The following is a 25084-nucleotide window of genomic DNA, read 5'->3' on the forward strand; positions in this document are numbered from 1 at the left end:
AATCACGCTTACAAATCCCTTCTACCGTGAGACCTGCTGACACCTGTTGTCCTTCCCCCTCTCCCACGTGAAACGAAGAAGAGAGATGGCAAGAGAAAGAGGTAAGAAAACCAGACAAAAAACAGGGAACTTTCAGGAGCTTGCTGAACACTGGGAACAGTCCTGGCCCTGGCAGGAGATGGCTTAGAGAACCCAACAGATCTTTTCCATCTAATACGTGAATATAATTCATGAATATAAAACATCCAGCTATTCACAGCTGAGTGCAAGCTACTGCGGAGCAGCTGAATTTGCCGGCACTCCTGCTGCCTTCAACAGCATCTAACCCACTCTTTGCAAAGCACTTTGGGACACTTTGAGCCTGAAAAGTGCAATAGAAAACCCGCCGTCTATTTCCACTACTTAGTGTTGCCAACTCTCGTGATTCTGTCATAAGTCTCATGATGATTATTGTTTTCCTCAAAACCCCAACTCCTGGAGGCAAACCGAGATAGGATGATTTCAGCCTTCATTTCTTAAAGTAAAAAGTAAGTTTCTAGCCCTTGTGGCTGTGGATAAAACAACAAAATGTGACACCCCCCCTTCCCCCCCCAGTGCATCGTACAGGTTCAAAAAGCAGAAAGCAAATAAAAAGAGCACCAAATCTATTACGTTTACATAATCTCATGATTTTAAAGCCAATCCCATGATCTCTGCACACTGGGGTTTAGCAAACTGGTGGCCTTCCTCCACAGTTGCAGGCTATGCAACATGCAGGCGAAACACAGAGGGGAAACTGAGTCCCCTGATTCGCCAGAGGCTCTACTGCAGAGCCAACTGCAGAGGGGAGGGAAGGACAGCCCGAGCTTCCAGAATCATAGAGTTGGAAGGGACCTCAAGAGATTCTCTAGTTCCAACCCCCTGCTCAGAGCAGGACTAACCTCAGATAAATCATCCCAGCCAGGGATTTGTCAAGCCACAGCTTAAAAACCTCTAAAGATGGAGATTCCACCACCTCCCTAGGTAACCCATTCCAGTGCTTCACCACCCTCCTAGTGACAAAGGTTTTCCTAATATCCAACCTAGACCTCCCCCACTGCAACTTGAGACCATTGCTCCTTGTTCTGTCATCGGCCACTACTGAAACAGCCTAGCTCCATCCTCCCTGGAACCCCCTTTCAGGTAGTTAAAGGCTGCTATCAAATCTCCCCTCACTCTTCTCTTCTGCAGACTAAACAACCCTAGTTCCCTCAGCCTCTCCTCTTAAATCTTGTGCTCCAGCCCCCTAATCAGAGGGGCCTGAGTGAAAACAAGCTGGGGCTTTGACTTGCAAGAGCGATTAGCCCACCTCGGCTCAGGGCCCTGAGCACAAAGCAGCTGACAGAGCAAGACAGATGCGCTGACTGCCAGGGCCATGGACAGCTCAAGCGAGGCCACCATCCCTATAAAGACATTTGAGTAGGCCTTATAAGACAAGGCCCACGATCCAGTGTGATGCCTGCTCCCTGACAAAGCCCACAGTGCTGGTCCCTAACAGGTGGGTGTGGAGGGGGCGGCAGTAGGGAACGTATGCACAAATGGTACCATTCTGGAAAGGCCTGGGAAGATGGTGCATGGAGGGGTCACCGGGGCTCAAGATATCGCCCACACAGCCACCTGCCAGCCCAAACAGCTCACCTCCACGCCACGTGGCACCAGCTTGCCAGTGTGGACGGAGCCCGCCACCCACGTGACCCAGGCCACTCTGTGCCTGCAGGTTTGGCAGCATTGTCTGAACCAGCCCTGGCACGCAGCTTGTCAGCTACAGGGGAAAGCAGGCGGACGAGACACTCAGAGGGTGTGGGAAGAGGTGAGTGGCAGAGTAGTAGGGGGTGGCAGGAGGAGATAGGAAAAGGCTGAGCGTTGGCAGCTGATCCAGGCCCTGCCTCTCAGCCCCGTCAACCCTTACTCTGCCCTGACTTTCTCCTGTGTCGTAAACAAAACTGTCCCACGCATTTTACCCCCATCCCTGAACCCACCTGCCCCGCGCCTGATGCTGCTGCAACCACACCATGATTGTCCACTGCCCAGAAATTACTCAGGCAAAGTTTGGGTGATGCCCAGGAATGCTGCCCTCTTTCTTCCCGCTAAACGAGGCAAGCGAGCAGCTACATTAGCCAAGGTCTCTTCCCATCTCAGACACTGGATTCTCCAGCAAGGACAGATGCTTCCCACGTGGGGGAAGTCAGAGAGGAAGGAGGAAATACAGGTCCCTCCACAGAGCCTCATGGCTCACAGCTGTCATGGGTGCTCGATGGGTACAAAGACGTGTCAAAACCCTTCCTCTCGAGTCTAAGGAACCTGGGAAGCCAACTGTACTTAGAACAAGTGAGTGTATGCCCTAAAATACAAGCACAGTCTGTCTATGTCCTTATACCTCACCCGTCACCACCGTTTCCAACAGAGAATGGCAGCACGGCTGAGAGATCTGCCCACGCAAATGGGTGACCGGGACTTCTGTGTTATAATACTGGCTTTGCAACTGACTCCCTCAGAGACCATGGACAAGTCATTTTGCCTCACGGTACTCAGTTTATCTATCAGAGAAGGATAATGTTTACTGGCCCAGCAAGGGTTAATTAAAGCATGGACAGTGTTTTGAAAAAGCACAGCAGAACATAGGTATAATATTACTTCGTACTAATACCTGTCCGAAATGACTACATCAAACACATCAGCTAAAACTAGCCTCCTAACAACACATTTCAAGCTCAAGTTCAGACAAAATTGTACTATATATTTTCAGTCACTCGTGACGAAGGTCAGACGCGGCCCTGAAAGCAGGTTCCACTCTATTTGTATCGTTAAAGATCAATCAGGCTTTAATAAATCTACCTTAGTGAAGCCTGTCTCTGCCCCCATCCTGACACCCCCTCTGATCACACTAGACAATCTCTTTGACCTTCCACGTGTTCTTACCACTCTCAGTGCAAGTGCCTTCTTCTCTGCATTTCTCCTCAGAGCTTGACACCCAAACGCCCCCTCTAATTGCAAATTTCCACTGAAAGCATCTCTTTCCTCCCTGGCCTCGTCACGTCTATCTCCAGCTATTGTTATTTAACTCCGGGTTCCATTTTAAAATGAAGGACACCACACAAGATGGAGGCTCATACCACAAGAAAGCCATGGAAGCTGAAAATGCTCAGCAGCTCACCCGGCTTACTTTGGATTGTACAACCCGCCCCAGCTACAGGGATATTAGTGCAGCTCCTAGGTAAGGGTTGGCTTTTCAGGAGTGTTTTTACAAAGAATAATCCTTTCACCCCTCATAGGCATGTTCCTACTGCCCTCGAGCTGGTAATTGTCACTACAAAGCAAACTTAGGTGAGTCATCATGTGCTCGGTTAAGTTCAGACCGTTCACAAGGTCTGGCGAGAGTTTATTTTTCTTAGTCTTATTATCCTTCCTCTGCCACACAAGAGCTTTTGAGATGTAGCATCTTGTTTACAGGAATGTTGTGTGCACTGGAAAGGGAAGGACATCAGAAGAAAAATATTTACAAACAAAGAAGATAAAACATGAAGCTTTACAATTACTTGACATGACATATGGTAAGTAGAGAGAGAAAAATGCTTCTGAGGTGTGTACAAAGCCTGGATTTGTCCTTCCATGCATTTCCAAGGATCTATAATGCATGTTCCACACAGTTCCTATCCTGCATAAAAAACAAACCCCTTACTCCCACCTGCCCCAAAAAAATCAACAGTTCATAGCAATTTTTCAATGAGGAATGACATTTTAGAACTGGACTTTTTTAAACAGCTGCCCACTGTCGTAACAGAGTGATTAGAATAATATGAAACCTCTGTCTTAAGCATAACAGTACAGCTAGGGAAGGGAATTCTATTGATTGAGCCATTTAACCAAGATATTTAAACCCCTATGTAGAATAGAAGTGTTGTGCACTAGTTTTTCAAAAGCTCCTAATTCTAGCTGTATAGCTTTTTCCTGTTTCCCTACTTTAGCTCAATTCACATTGCCCTCAAATATTTTTAATTCCGTATATCAACAAGGATAACAATATCCAGAGCTGGAAGCCGAAGTCAGCAGAGATCAGAAGGGAAATCAGATGCACATTTTTAACACTGAAGATAATTTACAATTGCAAATGTTCACCGAGGGATGTGGGGTATTCTCCATCACTTGAGGTCTTTAAACCAAGATTGGGTGTCTTTCTAAATGATCTGCTGTAGTTCACCCAAAAATTAGGGGCTTGATGCAGGAACCACTTGTTGACATTTCAAAGTCTGCAAGAAGTCAGAGTACAGAAACATCATTGTTCCTTCTGGTCTTAGAAATCTATGAACAAGTGCACTTGTGATAAGTAGAAAAGTGAGATAAAGGGATACACACAGACTGCAGGGTTCTCCAAACCCCCAAGAACGTTCCTCCATTGAATCCGATTAGGTAGGGCACATGGGTTTTCACTACAGCTGTGTGAAATATTTGCAACCAAGCCCAACAACTCATGATCTAATGAAAATCCCGTAGCTCATCCCAGATTTATCAAAGGTTTCACTGAGGTTCACAAACCTTTCTATGAACTGGGGCTTAGTTTGGTGACCGCCTGGTCCAGTTTATTTTTTGTAGGATAGTGGCCACAGGCACCCATCAGGGGTGAGGGCCCCATTATGCCAGGCACTATACACACACACAAAAGACAGTCCCTACCCCCAAAGAGCTTACAATATGAATATTAGGCATCAAGGAGATACAGAGATACTCATCAGAACCATGAAAAATACACAACACAGTTTAATGGTGGAAAACAGCTGAAATACTGATTTCAGATGAGATTTGCTTTTTGAGATTTTAACAAATCTATGCTCACCTAGGATTTCACCACTGGCACTATCCTGAACCTGTTACTCAGAAGTTCACAGCCGCAGTAGGGATAAATAGAATCCCGATCCACCTGCTTGAAAAGCAAAGCTAAGAAGAAAATGTTTACCTATAAGCAGTATAGAGTCTTGGAAACACTGCAGACCAGTTCTGATTCTGTCCAGCAGAGAGCAGTGTTGTTCACACGCGCACACAAGTCCATTACATTATTTTTAAAAAGTCTTTCCCTCTCTTACAAATACCACCAGAGATTAGTAAAAGCGATGGGATTTTTAAAATGTAATTGACTTTTCATTCTACTTATATGCTGCTGATTTGCATCTGCACCTCATTTACCTTTCACAGTGAAATTATAGTGGTCAGTTTGACTCCCTGGCTTCATACATTGGTAGAGTTTAAAGTCAGAAGGGGTCATGAAGATCATCTAGTCTGACCACCTGTATATCACAGGTATTAAATTTCACCCAGTGACCCTGTATTGAACTCAATAACTTATTTCCCAACAGCATCCAGTCCTGATCTGAAGATATCAAGAGATGGAGCATCCACCACTTCCCTCGGTATTTTGCTCCCTCGTTATTAAAAATGTGTGTCTTATTTCTAATTTGAAGTTGTCTGATTTTAGCTTCCAGTCACTGGTGCTTATTCTGGCTTTCTTCTCTAAATTAAAGAGCACTTTAGTGCCGAATATCTTCTCTCGGCGAAGGCATATACACTGTAATCAAATCACCTCTCTGGGCTGGGCTACACTTACTGTGAAATTCAGCGGCAGTCGACGGGAGATACGCAAGTGACGTAAAGAAGCTTGCATATCTCCCATGGACTTCCTAAAATTCTAATGAGGGTGGCGTCCCCACTACACTGCGCCGACGGGAAATGCCCTCCCATTGATGCAGTGTTACTCTTTTTCTGAGGGTAGATTTATTAAGTCGATTTCCGGATCGATTGAGTGGGTCTCCACTTCCACTCAATCGATCCCAAAGAATCGATCTGACAGTGGCAAATTTGCAGCCGTCAGCGAAGACATAACCTCAGTCTTCTTGTTCATGAGGCAAACGGAGTAAGCGCTTTAATATTCTAACTGTAAGGTGTCCATCCCAGCCCGCAAGGTTTGTGGCTCATTTCTGAAACCTCTCCAGTTTTTCAACCTTTTTTAAAATGTGGGCACCACAAATGGATGCAAGTATGTCAATATTGATCTCCTCATTGCCAAATATGGATGAAAAACCACCTCTCTGCTCAGACTGGCTACCCCCATTTATACATCGCAGGATCACATCAGCCCTTTTTGCCACAGCATTGCACCGGGAGCTCAGGTTGAGTTGTTGTTCACTAGGATTCCTAAATCCTCTTCGGTGTCCTGCTTTCCACAATACAGCCCCCCATCCTGAAGGTATGGCCTGCGTTCCTTGTTCCTAGATGTATAACATTGCTGTTAGCTATATTACAATGAATTTTGTTTGAATGGGCCTACTTTACCAAGTGATCTAAGATCAATCTGTGTGACTGCCCTGCCCTCATCATTATTTATTACCACACTGCCAATCTTTGGGTCATTCTCAAATTTTATCCACAGTGATTTACTTCCAGATCATTGACGAAGGCGTTGAATAGCATCAGGCCTAGTACCAATCCCTCCAGAACTTCACTAGAAACACACCAATTCAATGAGGATTCCCCATTGATGACTAATGTTTGAGACCATCAATTAGCCTGTGCTTAATCCATTTAACATGTGCTTTATTGATATTGTATAGTGCTAATTTTTTAATCAGGACATGTATGTGGTATTAAATCAAACACCTTATGAAGTCTGAGTACATTAAATCTATGCAGTTATTACCTTTATCAACCAAACTCGTAATCTCCTCCAAGGATGAAATCAGGTTTGTTTCACAAGACTATTTTCCATAAAACCATGTTAACTGGCATTACCTCTATTTCTATCCTTTAATTCTTGAATCTCAGATTAGCTTTTCCATTTTTTTTACCAGGACTGATGTCAGGCTAAGTGGCTTACAGTTACCTGGGCCATCCTGCTTGTCCTTTTTGAATATTGGCAGAACATTTGTACTCATTCCGTCTTCTGGAATTTCCTTGGTATTTACATGAGAGGGACAGAGATCTCCTCAGCCAGCTCTTTTAGGACTCTTGGGCACAAGTTATTCAGGGCTGTTGAGTTAGAAATGTTTATCCCTAGTAGATGTTATTTAAAATTCTCCTGGAAAGTCCTCATGTGATACAATCGCCATCCTACTTCTTTTCAAATACGTAACAGAAATATTTATTGACCAGTTTTACCTTCTCTGCTTCATTATGAATAACTTTACCATGTCTATCTACTAATGGGTCTACGCTATTGCTAGGATTTCTTTTGTTCATAATATAGTTAAAAATTCCTTTTTAGTGTCCTTAGCTCAGCCGCCACGGATTTTTCCCTAATGTCTTTAGTGTCCATTACCAATGTTCTGTGCTTCATATCTTCTAATTTATACCAATTGCTGTCTATTTCCTTCTTTTTCACTTTGTCATATATTGTCTTTTTATTTCTAATTGCTGCCTTTGGTTTGCCACTGAACCAGGATGGGGTTTTAAGCCCAAGTTGTCATCTTTCTTGACAGAGAAATTGTGGCTTTCTTGGCCATCTAATAAACTCTCCTTAAAGAACTCACAATTTTCATTTACACTTTTCTGCCTACATTTTTCCTCCCAGTCAACTTACCTCAGAATTTTCCTCCACTATGGGAAATCAGCCCTTTTGGAATCAAGTATATACATTACTCATTGGGACTGACTTCTGTTTGCCCATATTGAATGTGACCAGGTCATGACCACCGGTCCCTTTGCAACCACCAACTCAAATCCAGAGATTAATTCATCCTTATCTATCATAATGAGGTTCAAGTTAGAGTTACCACATGTTAGGTGAAATATCTTTTGTGTCATAACATTTTCTATAATTTTTAGAAACTATAATTTTTATTACTGCCTGCATGAGACATCCAGCATATGTCTCCCAAAACGAAGTCCTGCATATGACAGTTTTTCTTTCCTCGCATTACGGAGAAGTGCTTAAGGAGTAACAATCCTGTTCTCTTGGTGGATTCAGTGATCTGTAACACAGCTCTTCCTGTACACCCTTGTTGGGCTTTGCTCACTAGCACATTGATCTCTATCTTTTCAAGATCCAGTTGTCCTGAATTATCAGTGACTCTAAAACCAGTAATGGTGTCTTTAATGGAGAGTGCCACCGCCCCGCGCACACACTCTTCATTATCAACTCTATCCTTCCTAAATAGTTAATTACCAGTTATTTTATCATTCCAATTATGCAAATCATCCCACCAGGTTTCAGTAACAACAATTAGCTCAGATTTCTTCTCATGCATGAGCCTTTCCAATTCCACTTGCCTGTTACACTCGGCTCTCGTGCACGAGCACAATGTGACAAAGGGATATTTAATTTTTTTTTTAAATCATAATTCATTTGAATTTAAATTCATGAAAACATTTTTATTCATAATGAATTCTGTGAATTAGTAAGTTTCTACCATATGAAGTGCCTGGAAAGAGAACAAAAGAAAAAAGTAAAACTCGTCTAAGTTATGTGTTAACGGACAGCCTCTTAACAAGATCTTCGGCATTAGGAACAAGCATGACCCAAACCCAGAGCACTTAAGCTAAAGGTGCTCCAGGACCAAATAATTAGGCTGTCAAGCTGCCACCCTAATCAACCAATGCTAAATTACAGCTATGTACTCAATCGGCTCTCACTGAAGATACAGAAAGGCATAAGTAACATGCCATGCTACAAAACAGACCAACAGACTGACCTGGAACTGTTGTCCATGAGAAAACAGACAACTCAGCAGGCAGAAATCCAATAGAGAGACTCAGGTAACGGGCTACTTGTTTCTTGGGACTTTCAGCTGGGAAGCATGAAAGGATCCCAAGGTATGTTTGTCCTCCTCTCTAAAAAAGAGCACCAGCCCTAGTGTCCTAGACAAATTCCTACTTGGATAGTACCAATCAACCTTCCTAAAATTCCCACTCTGGAAAGTTTCCTATGTGAAACTGTTAGACAGTGTTTCTGTATGCTGCTAAATAGGTACTATACCCCACCCCAGAAGAGGCTGCATTTCAGCAGTGGGCATAGTATTTACTATATATGTAAAAAGCCAAATTCTGCTCTCACTTACACGCATATTACCCCAACCAATTTCAGAAAGGAAGATGCTCTAGAAATGGCCTAAACTTTTTTTTTAAAAATTAGCAACTAGTCCCATTTCACAGTCTCGTAGTGTACATACTGGGCTGTCATGTGGCATTCCAGGAGTCCAAACGTCAGTTTTATCATTAAAAATTATTTCCAAATGCGCTTTTCAGAGTTTATTCATGGCAGGGAGTGCTCCTTAGTGGGTGAACTTTCAGTCCATTTCAATGAGCAGAACTGCTTCAACTTCTCCCATAAACTCCCGCCTCCCTTCTACATTATTCATACTTTGAATCGCTATTTCTTCCCATTAACAAACAAGAACAGAATATGTTGGGTTTCGTTTTTGTGCCTTTCAATAAGGTGAAAATGCTGTCTCTGTATTTTCATCCTACAGGAGAGGTTTGCAGAACCAACAACTTACCATAACGAAGGTTAGACCCCTCAATTAAAAGAAAATCCAATTTATGATATTTTGTTCCTGCCATTTTGTGTACGTAATGGAAGATTACAAATCCAGCCAGATGAAGAGTACCATATATATGTGATTATTATTTTTGAGGCTTTTATTCAGTTCAAGTGAACACACTGCAGTGGAATAGAAAGATGCCTTAAAGGTACAGTCCATGAAACAGCCTAGAAACCAAAGATGGAAAAGACCTTATTACAGCATTAAATCCCTCCATCAGGGGCCAGCGTGGTACCATTGGTCTATTACGCATCACATCGTCAAGACCAGTTTTCAATGTATCAAAGCTGGAGCTCCCACTAGTTACGCTGCAGGCAGGAAAACGGATGTATTTGAGAACTGTTACACATCACTTAAATATCGGAGGACAAAAGAGAGAAGTAAGAAAGCAAGATGTACTAGTGCTTATGTAGCTTCCCTGCTTTGGAGCAGATCGAGGCAAGTGTAGACACTCTCCCTGATCCCACAAACATCAAGGGGAGCTGAGGCACTTTTCCCTTAAACTTTACCAACGTCCTCCTTCCATTCGGTGTCTTCGGATAAAAAGACAGAGCAGAGCAAATGAAAGCCAACGTGTCCGAAAAAATAATTTACTGACAAGCTCGGGTTTCCAGCCAATAGGGCTGCGTGTAGCAATTATGTGTAATTTATTTAGTCACCAATTATTAGTCCCCTAACTGTGCCTCCGAGCTGAATCTGTATCACCTCATGCGGAGTCTTTCATAAGGCAGCACTGCAGAGGAATGAAGCAGCACCGACATAAAAATGGATTAATAAAAAAAAACGAATAACTTTGAATATTTCACAGCCGCTATGGACAACTTAATCTTGAGCAGTTTTGGCTTAATGGCTCGAGTACTAGCAGGTTAACCATGTACAGAGGATTGTCAAGAAGGCACTTCCAGATACTGCCAGTTGGGTTCCATCCAAGATCACAGAACAATTTAGCCTCTGTAAGTGCCCCCTACAAGCAATTACACTCTCTCTCCCTCATTCACACTCATCTTTGGTCATAAGGGAGGCTTCAAGCCAAAGGGAACGGGAAGAGGGAGGAGAAGCACATTAATTGGTTGCATTTATAAAATCACATTTCGCATCAAAAGAGAAAGTTGCCAGTAATGAGATTCTCCAGCAAATGAGAGAGTCTCCAGATCCCCAAATTGGAGAGGAGCAACTGTATTTTTTTTTCTGTTCTTTTCAAGACAGACAACTCAAATAAATTACTTTAAAAAAAAAAAAAAAAAAAAAAAGGGTGTAGTAATACAATTGTAACATCTAAGCCAACTTATTACTGAGCTGTAGGGGGCAGGGACAAAAAGCACAGATGCTCAGCAGCATATTCAAGATTTAAATAAACGTTGTTAATCTTCAGTGTCTACCTAGTGCCGTTCCACTCTGAATAGCTACCATTACGTTTGGCGTAAGCAAAGCTTATATTGCTGGGTACAAGTTATATTGGCTGGAAAACTAGACAAACGACAAAAGCTGATTTGAGTTTTCTGGCCAATGTGCTGTACAAAGAATCATAGAAGATTAGGGTTGGAAGGGACCTCAGGAGGTCATCCAGTCCAACTCCCTGTGCAAAGCAGGACTAACCTCAGCTAAATCATCCAAGCCAGGGCTTTGTCAAGCTGCACCTTAAAAACCTCTAAGGGTGGAGATTTCACCAACTCCCTAGGTAACCCTTTCCAGTGCTTCACCACCCTTCTAGTGACAAAGTTTTTCCTAATATCCAACCTAGACCTCCCCCACTGTACCTTGAGATCATTGCTCCTTGTTCTATCATCTGCCACCACTGAGAACAGCCTAGCTCCATCCTCTCTGGAACCCACTTTCAGGTAGTTAAAGGCTGCTATCAAATCCCCCCTCATTCTTCTCTTTTGCAGACTAAACAAGCCCAGTTCCCTCAGCCTCTCCTCATAAGTCATGTGCACCAGCCCCCAAATCATTTTTGTTGCCCTCCGCTGGACTCTTTCCAATTTGTCCACATCCTTTCTGTAGTGGGGGACCCAAAACTGGACACAGTGCTCCAAATGAGGCCTCACCAGTGCCGAATAGAGGGGAATAATCACTTCCCTCCATCTGCTGGCAATGCTCCTACTAATGAACCTTGGCAGTTCTCTGATTTGAACAGAAACAGTCTGAGAACATATGGAATTATCCAGTAAAAGTGAGTTTCTCAGAACATACTGCTTACAAATAACGCTGGAGGGGCATCAGGTAGAATTCTAGTCACAAGAGGGACTATGTAAAAACACCATCTTACCAAATGCATCTGCTCCCTGCGTGTCAGAGTCAGCACCACTCATTTTCCTGACCGAAACAAGATCTCACTCCCGCTAGCACTGCAAAAACCGATGCCACCACAGGGAACAGAGAGCTGGGAGTCTCTTCTGCCTCACACTTCATCAGAAGAACTGTCAAGCTCAGTTCCGACTGCTGACTCTTTATCACTGGTGACAACATAAAACAGAAACAGCAACCAGTTCCCCAGATTCCAGAATGAGTTTGCCGCACCAAATAATTAAAATAATAAAATCAGTTTTTGGTGTAAACTGAGCACATTGGGACGACACGGACAAGAAATACTGGACTGAAATACTGCCACAATGTCATTTGTAGAGAGACCCTTTTCTGACTACAACTGCACTTTAAACGGCAGTTTTAAAGTTTACCGAAGTTCCCCCCTTTAGCCATATAGTCTTAAATGAACTTTGAAGAAAACACAAAGCACACTCACAAACAACCCACTGACAACAAACAGCAAGTTGACGACAAACCTGTTGGGTGAATGCTGCGAAAAGTTTTCCACAAATCAACTTCTGAATTTTTTGCTTTCCACGAATATTCAAGCAAATGTGTTGGACTGGCAGGAACGTTTGCAGCAGTTAATTTTCAGTGATTATTGCGGAGTATTCAAATTGAAGACTGAGATCATTTGTACAGGAACCTCGCTTCAGAGAGCAATACCTTATCAAATCAGGGAATGGAAGCGTACCTTCTGACTTGCATTTCCAAGCAAAACGGCTCTTTTCAAATATTGATAACAAGCACTGTCAGTGGGGCTACCCCTCAGGATTGCAGCATCAAAGCTTCCCTGTCCATAACACTGCAAAGACCAATACATTCCTTAGCCTCTAATATGCTGACCAACGCCGCCTTGGATTTTGTGGCATGAAACTGCAGGCATTTTTCTGTTAATCAGAGAAGTCACACACAAGTGTGGAGTCCTCATGTGTCCTTCTCTACAGTCCCTTCCTCTTCTCGGGTGCTGCAGCCAGGGCCGGTTTTACGGGTGGGCGACGTAGACAACCATCCAGGGCGCCGTGGTCAGGGGTCGCCTTGGTCAAGAGGCAAGGAGTGGGGCAGGCCTCGGGTGCGAGGCCGCAGAAGGAAGATCGGGGCAACGGAGGGGGGAAGTACCGGGACCCAGGGAGGCAGCGGGAAACAGAGAGGGGAGCCCAGGGAGGCAGTAGAGGTCAGGGATGCCAAAATACGAGTTCACCCAGGGAGACATTTTCCCTCAGGCCAGGCTTGACTGCAGCATCCATTTAAAAGGAAGCCCCCCCTCACGCTGAACATAGCCAGGGCATCAGCAGCCCACATGTGACACAGTGCCTCCCTCGCTCACAGATTCCCCAGTATTAAACACACCGTCGCTGGGGACACATGCAGAAGTTCAGGATGGCCGTGGCTGAGGCAGGCATGATCTTTGTCTGAGAAAGGCAGGGGAGGAAGAGGACAGGAGGTGACAAAACTCTAAGGACTGCCAGAACCGAGGAGGGAGGGAAAGGGGCCGTTCAGAAAGACATGTTCTCTTTGGTGGAGCTGGCTATCTTTTTCCCAGCTCAGCTTAGTTCTCAGGTTTGCGTTGCCATGCCTCATAAAGCCAGTGATTCAGTTTCGCCTCAGAAAGCCCACACGTTCTCAGCACCCCACCTATGCTAGCATGGAACTGAGATGCCAAAACTTAGGGTAACTGGCAACTCATCCTTCAGGGAGGAAGGCTATCCAAGGACGAGGAGGGAAGAGCGGTGAGAGAGGAATAGCTCTCCCTAGCAGAGTCAAACTGGCATGTCACATTGAAGTTGGGAACAAAGATTAACTATTACACAGGAGGCCTAGGATTCCTTAAATTAAAATCAGTGTTGTAAATATTGTACTATAGACACACACACACACACACACACACACACACACACACACACACACACACACACACACACACACACACACACACACACACACACACACACACACACACACACAGAAACAACCTTAAGTCTGACATTTCCTAACTTTTCAGTCCTCGATTTTGCAACCACAATGTTTTTAACACAGTTTTTGTGTGTGCACGTGTGTACTGTGTATGTGCATGTATATGTACACACCAACACACACATTATACGGTCAGCTGTACCCGCTATGCCAACAATAAACATGCTTTTTTTAAATACAGAAAAGCTAACTGTGAAATAATTATGGTTGGTTGCTACACATGCCACAAAAGCAAAGAAATAAGAATTAACCCACTTAACAAGTACATGTCCTCCACTCCTCCATCCCCAGACACACACTTTCCAGCAACAACAACCAATATATATCACAACCTGAACTGCGCCCCCTCAACCTTCCACTCTGCGCACTCCCATTCACTGATCTGCCCCCTTCCAACACTGTTACAGAGGCTTGGGGCTGCAGTGTTGTGGTAGGAGGGGGGCAGTCTGATAAAAGGGGACACAAAATTCCTTTCTTTTGTGGGTTTGTGTCAGGCACGTTGTGTATGTAGCAACTGCTACAGACTGCTTCAGAATGGAGCTTTCTGTGTCTCATTTTCCAGATTTCTTTCTTTTTTTTTTTTTTAATGTATAAGCCTGGGGGGAGGGATTTGATGAGGGGGTGAATGTGTGTGTACTGTCCCAAAGCTGTGTCTCAAAAGTGCATCTACTGTCAGAGAACATTTTATCCATTAGCAGCTGCTCTTCTGTGGCAGATAAATCCATCTCTATTGGAAGCAGTGCATAAAATCTCCTCCATAATACATATACACACACGCATGTATTCATATATGCTTATAACTACACACAGTGAGAATGAAATTAAAATATGTGAATACATGTATACAGCGATGTACAAATATGAAAACACAGCAGCCAATTTTAGCATTCAGAATAAGGCTGGGCAGATATTGTGTTTGCTGTATACAAACCGTTTCAGAAAGTTATTGAGATCATAGAATATTAGAGTTGGAAGGGACCTCAGAGGTCATCTAGTCCAACCCCCTGCTCAAAGCAGGACTAACCTCAGCTATATCATCCCAGCCAGGGCTTTGTCAAGCCTCAGCTTAAAAACCTCTAAAGATGGAGATTCCACCACCTCCCTAGGTAACCCATTCCAGTGCTTTATCACCCTCCTAGTGAAAAACTTTTTCCTAATGTCCAACCTAGACCTCCCCAACTGCAACTTGAGACCATTGCTCCTTGTTCTGTCATCTGCCACCACCGAGAACAGCCTCGCTTCATCCTCCCTGGAACCCACTTTCAGGTAGTTAAAGGCTGCTATCAAATCCCCCCTCATTCTTCTCTTTTGCAGACTAAACAAGCCCAGTTTCCTTAGCCTCTCCTCATAAGTCCTGTGCTCCAGCCCACTAAGCATGAAAATTAGCGTCTGCCTTGGTTCTCCTGGCAAATTACCCATACAACCCTTCGGACTGCAAGACTTGGCTACCTTCGCTCTAATGTCCCTAGATATCATTTCCACTTTCATTCTTTTCATATCCCAATGGCCTACAGGGGACTACTGATATGAGCAACAAGGTCTGAGTGAGTATATTACCAGTGCAGGCTTCCTCCCCAAGTCGGAGGACATGAGTTTGCTCTGCCCATATCTGAAGAGACAGCCACATTTAGGAAACCAACACAAAAATTGCTGTATACAACACAAAAATCAACACAGACAGCTGTTGATGCATCCTGACAGCAAGTGTCTGAATATGGCACGAAGGTGAAGCGTAATTGCCACTGGGACATACTAGCAGGTCAATCCAGTTAGACTCAACCAGGACACAGAGGGTTAAACTTCTTAAAGGGGAAAAGGGAACAAGGGGCTAGAACAGTTCTGTTATTTGAGTTACCACGCAGAGAGGAAAAATGTGGATTATTCACAGGGAATGAATACTTTTTTGGAGCAGGTGGAACACCAGATGATAGTGACTTCACTTCCTGTTCTTAAACTTAATGCTGCACGGTCACATGAAAATGCCAGTGTCTTACAAAAAATATCCTAACCACTACATCAAACCCAAGAACAAATCATCCCTTAAAGAATATGATAAAGCACAGTCACTAATGAAGAAGCAGAAATATACTTCAGTGACAAGGGCCACGTATGAACTCAGCTAGCCAGCCAAGAAGCTTTCATCTTGATAGTTTAATAATAGCGCTTAAGTGTTCACTTTTTAAAAGTACCAAAAGCTTTTTTAAGGGGGTGCCTTGACTCGGGACCCTAAAACTTGGATGCCTATTTACATCTCGGCTAACTCTACACTGCAAGTGAAGGTCTGACTGTTGCACAGGTAGATATGCTTGTGCTAGCTTTAATCTAGCTATCACAGGTAACAGTAGCACGGTAGATGTGGTGACATCGGTTTCAGAACAGGTGAGCAACCTGAGTACGTATCCAGAGTCCCCCAGTGGTCTTGCACTCTGGTTCCTAGCCGGTGCTGGAGCAATGTCACCAAGGTCTACACTGCCACGGTTCCCTGTGCTAGTCTGATGAAAGCTAGAATGAGTATGCCTATCTGTGCTACAATCACACCTTCCACTTGCAGTGTAGACATAGTCTTAGTGGGAGTTTTAAACTGACACTCGATCACTAGAAAGGGGGGGGAACAATGATGTAATATGGCACAACTAAAAGGCTGGATTTGAGTGTTTCTAACGGGTGGCACATCATGACTCACGAGAAAAGCTCAGCATGTGATTCCCTCTGCCGATTCCACGCACAGCCACTAAATGAGAACATCCAGTAGAACGCTCACGTTGTGTATCTATAGCCTATATTTAGTGGTGACATTTTACATTTGCTAATTGATTTTAAAAGGAAAGAACTAAAACTTTTAAACTATTGACAGATGAAGAGCTTTTTGGTGCTGTGAACTTTTTTTTTTTTTTTTTTTTTTTTTTTTAAAAAGGCCTAATTTTAAAATTGCCAGTTTCCCATGGACAGAGTCCAGTATGGAGGTAAGTGTCTTTCACTTGAAAGTATTTTTTTTTCTTTTTGAACAGAAGAAAGAACAAACTAACTTACCTTATAGTATCTTTTAAACTGTCTGACCTCCAAGGGTTTGCGTACAGTGCATCTGATTCTCTTATGCCTATTATGCAGTGCCATATTGGATTTACTGCTCAAAAGTATCACTAAAATAACTATTACTAATCAAAACAGCAGCTTCATACATGGAATGGACAGAACTATGGATACAGAATCTCTAAGAAATGCCTTGAAAAATTCCTTTTTTCTTTCCTTTATATTCCCATTCATTGAGCATTCAGCTCTCAAAGGGACTAGATCAGATTACTGGAGGTTTTTAATTTACACAAATGTTATGTCCCACCCCAGAAGTGACCGCAACTCTGTGATGAGGGAAAGCAAATGTATTTAGATTTTGATATTTATCTAGGCTAATGGAAGACTAAAGCTATATCTGTATACAAATTTGTAATTCTCTAAAGCATTTTGAATCTTGAAAACGGCAGTATATATTAATACTCATATCCAAATGACTTTTCCATTCTTCCATAGCTGGGTGTCACGCCCCTGCTTTCCTCAATGAGTGCATGTTCGACACGCTATCGCTTTATTGCTCCCTCTAGGAACAGCAGAAACTGACCATAAAAGGAACCCTGGGATCAGCACTATCTTTTGGCTGGAAAACTAAGCAGATCGCTTGTCAGGAATATATTTGGAACCAAACTTTCAAATTTAGCCACATGCAGTGTCAGGCATTCATTTGTATGCACCCAAAGCCTACTGAATGGGTGGTTGTTGTTATTTATTATTTGTACTTCCATAGCACCTAATTGCCCTATTCATGGACAACGACCTCTTGACACCCCTTCCAGTCCTACATTTCTATGATTCTATGGATACAGAAAAACAGGAGAGTCCATAAAAACGATGAGCCCATGTATGTCTCTGCATACCAACAGCCTAACTGTTGTCATGTTTTTCACAGGCGTCATGGCAAAGGAGAGCTTTGAGGTCTCCGTCTATTAATTTAAAATGGTTTCGGATCAGGCTCTTAACTTCAGCACACTCAGATCAGGCATTTGTTGTATGCACATGGCCACTTCGGCATGTAACTGAACACAGACACCGAAAACCTACCTTATCTGCACGCACGTGCACGCACACAATGTGTGTGTACCTAATTGAGCCACGCAACCACATGCATACAAGTGCCAGAATGGCTGTAAGTGGGCTGAGCAAAAGTCCATTCACTACAAAAGACAGACCGCCCAACGAATGCCAAACAAAACTAGCATCATGATGAGCTCACTGAGGAAGGGAATTTCATAACAGGCAGGGAACAATCCAGGTGGATTCAGCTAGGGTCAGATCCTCCTTTCCTGAAGAGACATTTAGAACCCCCTTTCCCTTTTATTACTGTTATAATGGACTCATATTGCTGTTCCCCTTAGTGTTTCTTTAGCTCTCACCCAGCAGACACTGATCCCGAAACACTTCCAATAAAAGGTACGGATTCTTTCCTTGCTGGAACACGTTCATGCTCTAACAGTGGACAGAGAGAGGGAAGGAGAAGAGAACAGGCAGACAGAGAGAGGGAAGGAGAAGAGGGAAAAAAAGCAGGGAGAACAAGAGGAGCCCCATGACATCTCTTGTAAGAAGGGCTGCTTTCTGCACTTGCACTCCTGCCGCTGCCCAGGCAATTCGTGAGAGCCCTAACAGACACTGCTTTTACACAGTGCTTCACTGTCTCAGAAAGCTCTAAATATTAACTAAGCCTCATAATATCCCTGTGCGGCAGCTATTTTCCCCATATGAGATGTGGGAAACTGAGGCACGAAGAGGCTAAGTGCCTTGCCCAAGATAGTCAGTAGTCCAGCCTGGATGCCAGGAGTCCTGCCTCCCTTTCCCCTGTTCTAATCATTACGCACTCTGTCTTCTGAGTAATCGTTCATATTGCAACAATGGCTGTCTTGTTTCCTCGTCCATAAACTGGTGGGCGTACTAACACCTCATAGTGAGCCACTGTTCTGAAAAATAAGATCTTGCAGTGTTTATTTCCTCCCAGGAAGCCAACTAGGAAGAGGCACAAACACCACCTGGTAAGACAAACTCTTAAAGTTAAGAAGTCAGGATTTTTACATGGACATCTAATATTTACAGCAAATCTGGGAGCCAAAGGAGATTAACAGATAATAAATACAAATTATTTTAGCCAGCACAGGGCATCTATAACTGCATGACAGTAATACAAATAATAATAATACTTAAGAACAGAAGAACAGCTATAGTGGGTCAGACTAATGGTTCATCCAAGTCCTGTATCCTGTCTTCCAACAGTGGCCAATAACAGGTGCTCCAGAGTGAATGAACAGAACAGATATCCATCCTGTCACCATTGCCAGCCCCTGGCAAACGGCAATCCCTGCCTATCCTGGCTAAAAGCCATTGATGGCCCTATCCTTTAGGAACTTAGCTAGTTCTTTTTTGAACCGTGTTATAGTCTTGGCCTTCACAACATCCTCTGGCAAAGAGTTCCACAGGTTGACTGTGCGTAATGTGAAGAAATACTTCCTTTTGTTGGTTTTAAACCTGCTGCCCATTAATTTCTTTTGGTGACCCCTAGTTTCTGTGTTATGAAAAGGAGTAAATAAAACTTTCTTATTTCCTTTCTCCACACCAGTCATGATTTTATAGACTTCTACCATATCCCCCCTTAGTTGTCAATTTTCCCAGATGAACAGTCCCAGTCTTACCCATCTCTCCTCATATGGAAGCTTTTTCCATAACCCTCATCATTTTAATTGCCCTATTCTCTACCTTTTCCAATTCCAAGATATCTTATTCAAGATGGGCAGACCAGATCTGCATGTAGTATTCAAGATGTGGGCACACCACAGATTTATAAAGAGGCAATACGATATTTTCTGTCTTATTAACTATCACTTTTCCTAATGATTCCCAACATTCTGTTAGCTTTTTTGACTGCCACTGCACGTTGAGTGGATGTTTTCAGAGAACTATTCACAATGGCTCCAAGATCTCTTTCTTGAGTGGGAACAGCTAATTGAATGGGACTCTTTTTCATTTGACTTTTTCTTGTCAGACCCTACCCATATTTTATCCTATTCCGTCCTCTCCTCCTTACTAGGATATAGAGAATCTCCATTAATAGATACCCCCCTAATGGATGTCTCTGTCCAAACCACGTGCTCCTCCGCATCTATCGACTTTCCCCCAGCCAAGCTCTTCCACGGACATTCTGCCAACAATACAATGGGCATAACTACCGCAAATCCAAACCTACCCCTCTGGACCATGACACAAGACACCAAACGAGCATTAATCAAATTTAGTCAGTCCTTACAAGAAGGGAGGGAGGGGGAAAATCATCCAAATCAAAGATGCAAACCAACATTAGGTCATCTAGTCCTTTCCCCTTGGATAGTTCAGGATTGCTCCCTGTGTGTTTCCTGCACTGCTTCATCCAGTGTAGATGTAAGTGTCCCCAGCAATGGGGTATTCCATCAGCTCCCCCAAGGAGATCACTATGCCTCATGACAGAGATCCAACATTTTAATAAACCCTAAGCCTCTGTACACAACCACTGCCTTCAGACATGAAGAGCACACATTGCTCTCCAAAACACCATGGAAGTTAGGATTTTACATAGTTGCTAGAAGAAATTATCCAAGAAAGCTTTTCCTCCAGGGATGATAAACACCGTAAATGGGGTTATTTTCTTATATTTCACTTGTGATCTTCAGAGAAAGAAAACTGCTGCCTTAATTCTCTCAAGAAGCCGGCAATATGCAAGTCAGACAGGAGGGGAAATGAGGAGTGGGGAGGGAGGAGGTTTGAGGGAGGCAGTGGCGGGAGATGCTGAATGTAATGGCAGCCTATTCAGAAAAGATGAGGGCACTTTAGACATGAATGTAATTGGAGCAGACAGATCTGGGGTTAACTGTTCAAAATAATTTTACGAGCCTTTTTTTTAAAAGGCAATGAACTAGACAGCAGTGCTTGTGAGCTATAATGGGACTAATGCAGCTGTTCTTTTAACATAGCTCCACTGGTCCTAACAAACAGAGACATATGGAACTCTTCTGGGCAACTCTAAATGAGTATTTTTCAAAATAATAAAATAAAATGAAAATGCCGAGAGGGGAGTTAACTTTAATTATTGTATTTGGGGTAATTTTTCATCCTGCGCTTACCACTTCAACCAGTGGAAGGACTGGATTTTTATTGTATTTTTTTTACTTTGTGTTAGTAAATGTTGATTTCACCACGCACACACACAAACCGATTAATACGACGTTTCCATCGATGATGAGCAGAACGTTCAGACAGGGAAAGGAAGAAAAACACTGCTTGAGAACTTTGTGGCGCTCGAGTGAAGGATATTTATTTTGTATATTTTGATATGTGATGATGAACATTTTTAAATCTCAGTGTACACTGCCATTGCATAATTACTGTCCGATCCCCTTATTGTCTGACCCTCCCCCACAAAAATTCCTGCAACTGCAACAATGTAAATCGATTAAAAAACGCTTTAAATAAACATCGATATTATCGGTTGAAATTATTAAAAACTTCAGTTCTGTCAAGTCTGGAAAGAACAAATAATGACAATGAAAGTTATGCCTCTTTACATTACAGGGGGTCTTTGAGCCCAAAAGATCTCAAAGTGTTTTACACAGGATGTAGGGATAGGATAGTCTTATAAGTAACACAGGGAGCCTCTGAATGACTTGGAAAATATCTTACACTCTGTACCTCAGTTTCCCCATCTGTAAATCCCGCAGGTAGTCAGGAGTAGAGATGGGGAGGGCTGAGTAAACAGAATTCCTGTACCAACATTTATCGGGTTCTTCCACCAGTTCAGGGATAATTTGTTGCTAGGGGGCATCGATATACGTTTGTTTCTGTTGTCTCTGTTTGGCTTGTAAACCGAACTGACCCATGCTTGGAAGCATCACATGCAAAGCCTGGCATAAGCAATAACTGATGCGCCCACGGCCATGTGTCCCAGAAGCTGGAGGCAATGTCTGGCTGAAGTCTGGGGACTGGATTGCACTGTCTCTATCGACAAGGAAAGACTAAGGACTCTGTGATGTGGGAAGTGCGCTGTTGCTGAATGGAGTTGAGGTCAGCTGCTATGACTTTTAGTCTCTGCACCTGTATTAAGGTAGATATTTATTTGTTGATCTGTAGATCCAGATTCAGAAATACATCACATGCGACCTAAGTGACCCATTGGGCCTCTGTGTAGGGCCGTGTCCTGAGAAGGCAGTCATCCAGTTAAGGATAAATCATCAGACCTTGAGAGAATAAGTAGGCTGCTACTACCGAGAGGACCTTGGAGACTACTCTAGGGGCTGTGCCAGACGGCCAGCATTGCCCTAGTGGGTCTCACGCTTTTGTCTCTCGAAGTGGGCCAGCGTGTCACCAGTTACCCTGCTTCCCCAGGGAGAGGAGTAGGGACCTGGGCCCGCCCGCTTCTCCAGGTCCCAGGCCAGGGGCCCTATGAGTAGCAGCTATATGCTGCTAGTACCATATTTCATGGCTGCAATCTTTCCCCTGGCTCATTTCCCCTCTCTGTCCTTCCGGCTCCTCGTGTCCTGCCTCCTCACCGCCTAAGCTGGACTTCCTTACTCAGGCCCTTGCCCGGAGAGTAACTCAGTCCTGTTTGAGCAAGATTCCCCTTCCTGGGCCCGGTACCTTTCTCAGAACTGCGCTTTGACATATCTGTTGAGCGCTCGGAGGTCCAACATAGGTCTCCAACCTTCCTTTTTCTTTGGTATCAGCAACTAACAAGAGTAGAAGCCTCTGCCTCGGAGATGTACCAGGACAGGCTCTATAGCGCCTACAGTGAGATGGCTTACCTCTTGACATAGCAGACTCTCTTTAGAAGGGCCTCAGAAGAGAGGAGAAGGGTGTTTGGGAGGAGGACGGAAGGAGAAGTGGATGGTGTATTCATTCTGGATGATTTCAAACACCCACTTGTCCGAGGTTATCATTTCCCAGGTGCTGCGGAACAGGGTAAGGTAGTCTCTGAAAGGAGGAGTGGGGTTTCCCAGAACAAGGTAGCAAGGGGAGTATTCTACCATCACCTCGACCAACCCATCAAAACTTCACGCTTCAAGGCTGAGGGCTGAGATGAAATTGGTTGTGGTCCCAATTGTTTCCACTTGAGGAACTTTGATCTCTTTCTCTACTCTCATATGATCTCTGTGATGAATACTGATGTGTGTACTGCAATGACCGGGGCTCGAACCGTGACTGAGGGCTGTCTTTTCTTTTGTAGGCCCACGTGAAGATCCCTGGGGACCAAAGAGTTGCCTAAGAATCCTTCAATGTGTGAAAGGGACGCCTCAACTTCAAATTTCTTCCCCTGGTTGCTCAGGAGGTTCCAAACCCTTTGACGCTGCAGCTGAAAGACCATGTCTTCCTGTCTGCTGGTGTGCTTCACTAATGGCCTGGGAGGCTTGTTGCCTCTGGGCCTGCCAGAGGTTCCAGTATGGCCACTGAGGGTAAGGTGCTGGTGACTGGAACCATGGTTGCCCAGACCATGGAGGTTGAGCGGCGGGCAGATGGTACACCTGGTTTCCCCGATAAAACTGGGAGCCATATGGTGGGTAAGACATGCAGTGGGAACCCAAGTCCTCTCGCTCACTATCTGACACTGATGAGGAGAAAAGCGGTGTGCGGCCAGGAGAAGCCATTGAGTCCAATGCTCTGGGCAAACTCAGTATCAGAGCCCTGGTACTGACTAGGGGGTGCGTCTGGTACGTCAAACACCGAAAGGTCCATTGCGCACCTGAAATTCACCGGTGCGGACAGTGCTGGTGGTTGTCGCTGTCAAGAGGCTCTTACCGGCAGAACGGGAGACATGGATGTAGTCACATGGTCTGATGGTGCCGTGTGCTCCGGGATCAGTTTCAGTGCCGCTGACCGTGTCAACGTAGCCTTCCCTGGCGCAGATCTTCTATGCTTCTCATGCCCCTGTGGTACCGGTACGTCTTTGCCCATGCCCATTGGGTCTTTGGACAGACCGACTTGCTCTGTCGGCGCCGTACCAAACGTTCCCTGGGTACCACCTCCAGACAGCTTCAGTGCCGTTGGTATCAAAGATACCGATGGGGCCAGACAGAGATCATTTCCGGCTCCATCGAGACTTGCTACTGGGACTCTCTGAAATTTTCTTAGTGGTCCTGAGTGAGTGGCTTCTCTCTTTAGGTTCACCTGCCTTTGACGTAGAAGGTTGCGGTGATAGCTCTTGCGGGACCCTGGGGATTGAAGAGTTGACTCCATGAGCAGGAGTATAAGCCTTCACACTCTGTTCTTCCTGGACCTGGGCTGGTACCAATCTTGTGCTTTTCCCCCAAGCAGTGAATGCACTGTGAATGTCCATCTGTCACTGGGTCGGATTCTTTGCACCTAAGACACTTTTTGAAGCTGGAGAGCCAGGCATATCCTTGTTCAGGGCCCTTCCGCCTGCAAACCTGGGTTGACGGGAGTCAACTCTTCCTTCTGTTTCTTCTTATCTTTCTTTTTTCTTTTTTGGCCTGGCCAACTAAAAACAAAGTACTAAAAGAAAAAAGCTTTAAATGAAGCTAAAATTTGCAAAACCATTAGGAGTTAACAATCCATGAACAGACAGCTCTCAGCTCCATCTCTAGCCAGGAGCAGCTGAGAAGGAGCTGAGGAGGGAATGGCATGCTGGCTAGCCTCGTGGCAGGTGGGGGACGGAATGCTGTTGAAATTGCTATTGAAATTGCTATTGAAACCCATTCCAGTGCTTCACCACCCTCCTAGGGAAAAACTTTTTCCTAATAACCAACCTAGACCTCCCCCCCTGCAACTTGAGACCATTGCTCCTTGTTCTGCTATCAATGCTCCTACTAATGCAGCCCAATATGCCATTAGCCTTCTTGGCAAGCAGGGCACACTGCTGACTCATATCCAGCTTCTTGTCCACTGTAACCCCCAGGTCCTTCTCTGCACAGCTGCTGCTTGTCCCGTCCGTTCCCAGTCTGCAACTGTGCATGAAATTCTTCCATCCTAAGTGCAGGACTCTGCACTTGTCCTTGTGGAACTGGATTTCAACTGGACTATTCAGGCCATTTTTTAAGTTAACCACATGCATAATGGGGTCACACGTTATAATAAGGTTTCATTTATAAATAGTTAATAAATGATTAATCTATTATAAGTCACCAGCAGGTCAAGACATTGCTTCTAACCCTGGCATATGACAGTCTACCATACTTTCTACTGATGTGCTT

The 25084-nt window shown here is 44.2% G+C and overlaps 1 protein-coding gene across 3 annotated transcripts in view; it reads right to left on the minus strand.

Moving 5' to 3' along the window:
• TSNARE1 (t-SNARE domain containing 1) overlaps positions 1 to 25084 on the minus strand; it is a 565000-nt gene that overhangs the window by 529058 nt on the left and 10858 nt on the right. The window contains exon 1 of one of the 3 annotated variants that reach the window (XM_067558343.1): positions 11809 to 11990. The exons of the other annotated variants lie outside the window; for them this stretch is intronic. The gene's annotated coding sequence lies outside the window, so the exon portion shown is untranslated. Of the gene's footprint in view, positions 1 to 11808; positions 11991 to 25084 lie in introns of those variants that run through there. 3 annotated transcript variants of the gene reach the window in all.

This window comes from Emydura macquarii, unplaced genomic scaffold (assembly GCF_026122565.2).
Source record: "Emydura macquarii macquarii isolate MOO-44397 ecotype Brisbane River unplaced genomic scaffold, CSIRO-AGI_Emac_v2 contig_1947, whole genome shotgun sequence".
Taxonomy (NCBI): domain Eukaryota; kingdom Metazoa; phylum Chordata; order Testudines; family Chelidae; genus Emydura; species Emydura macquarii.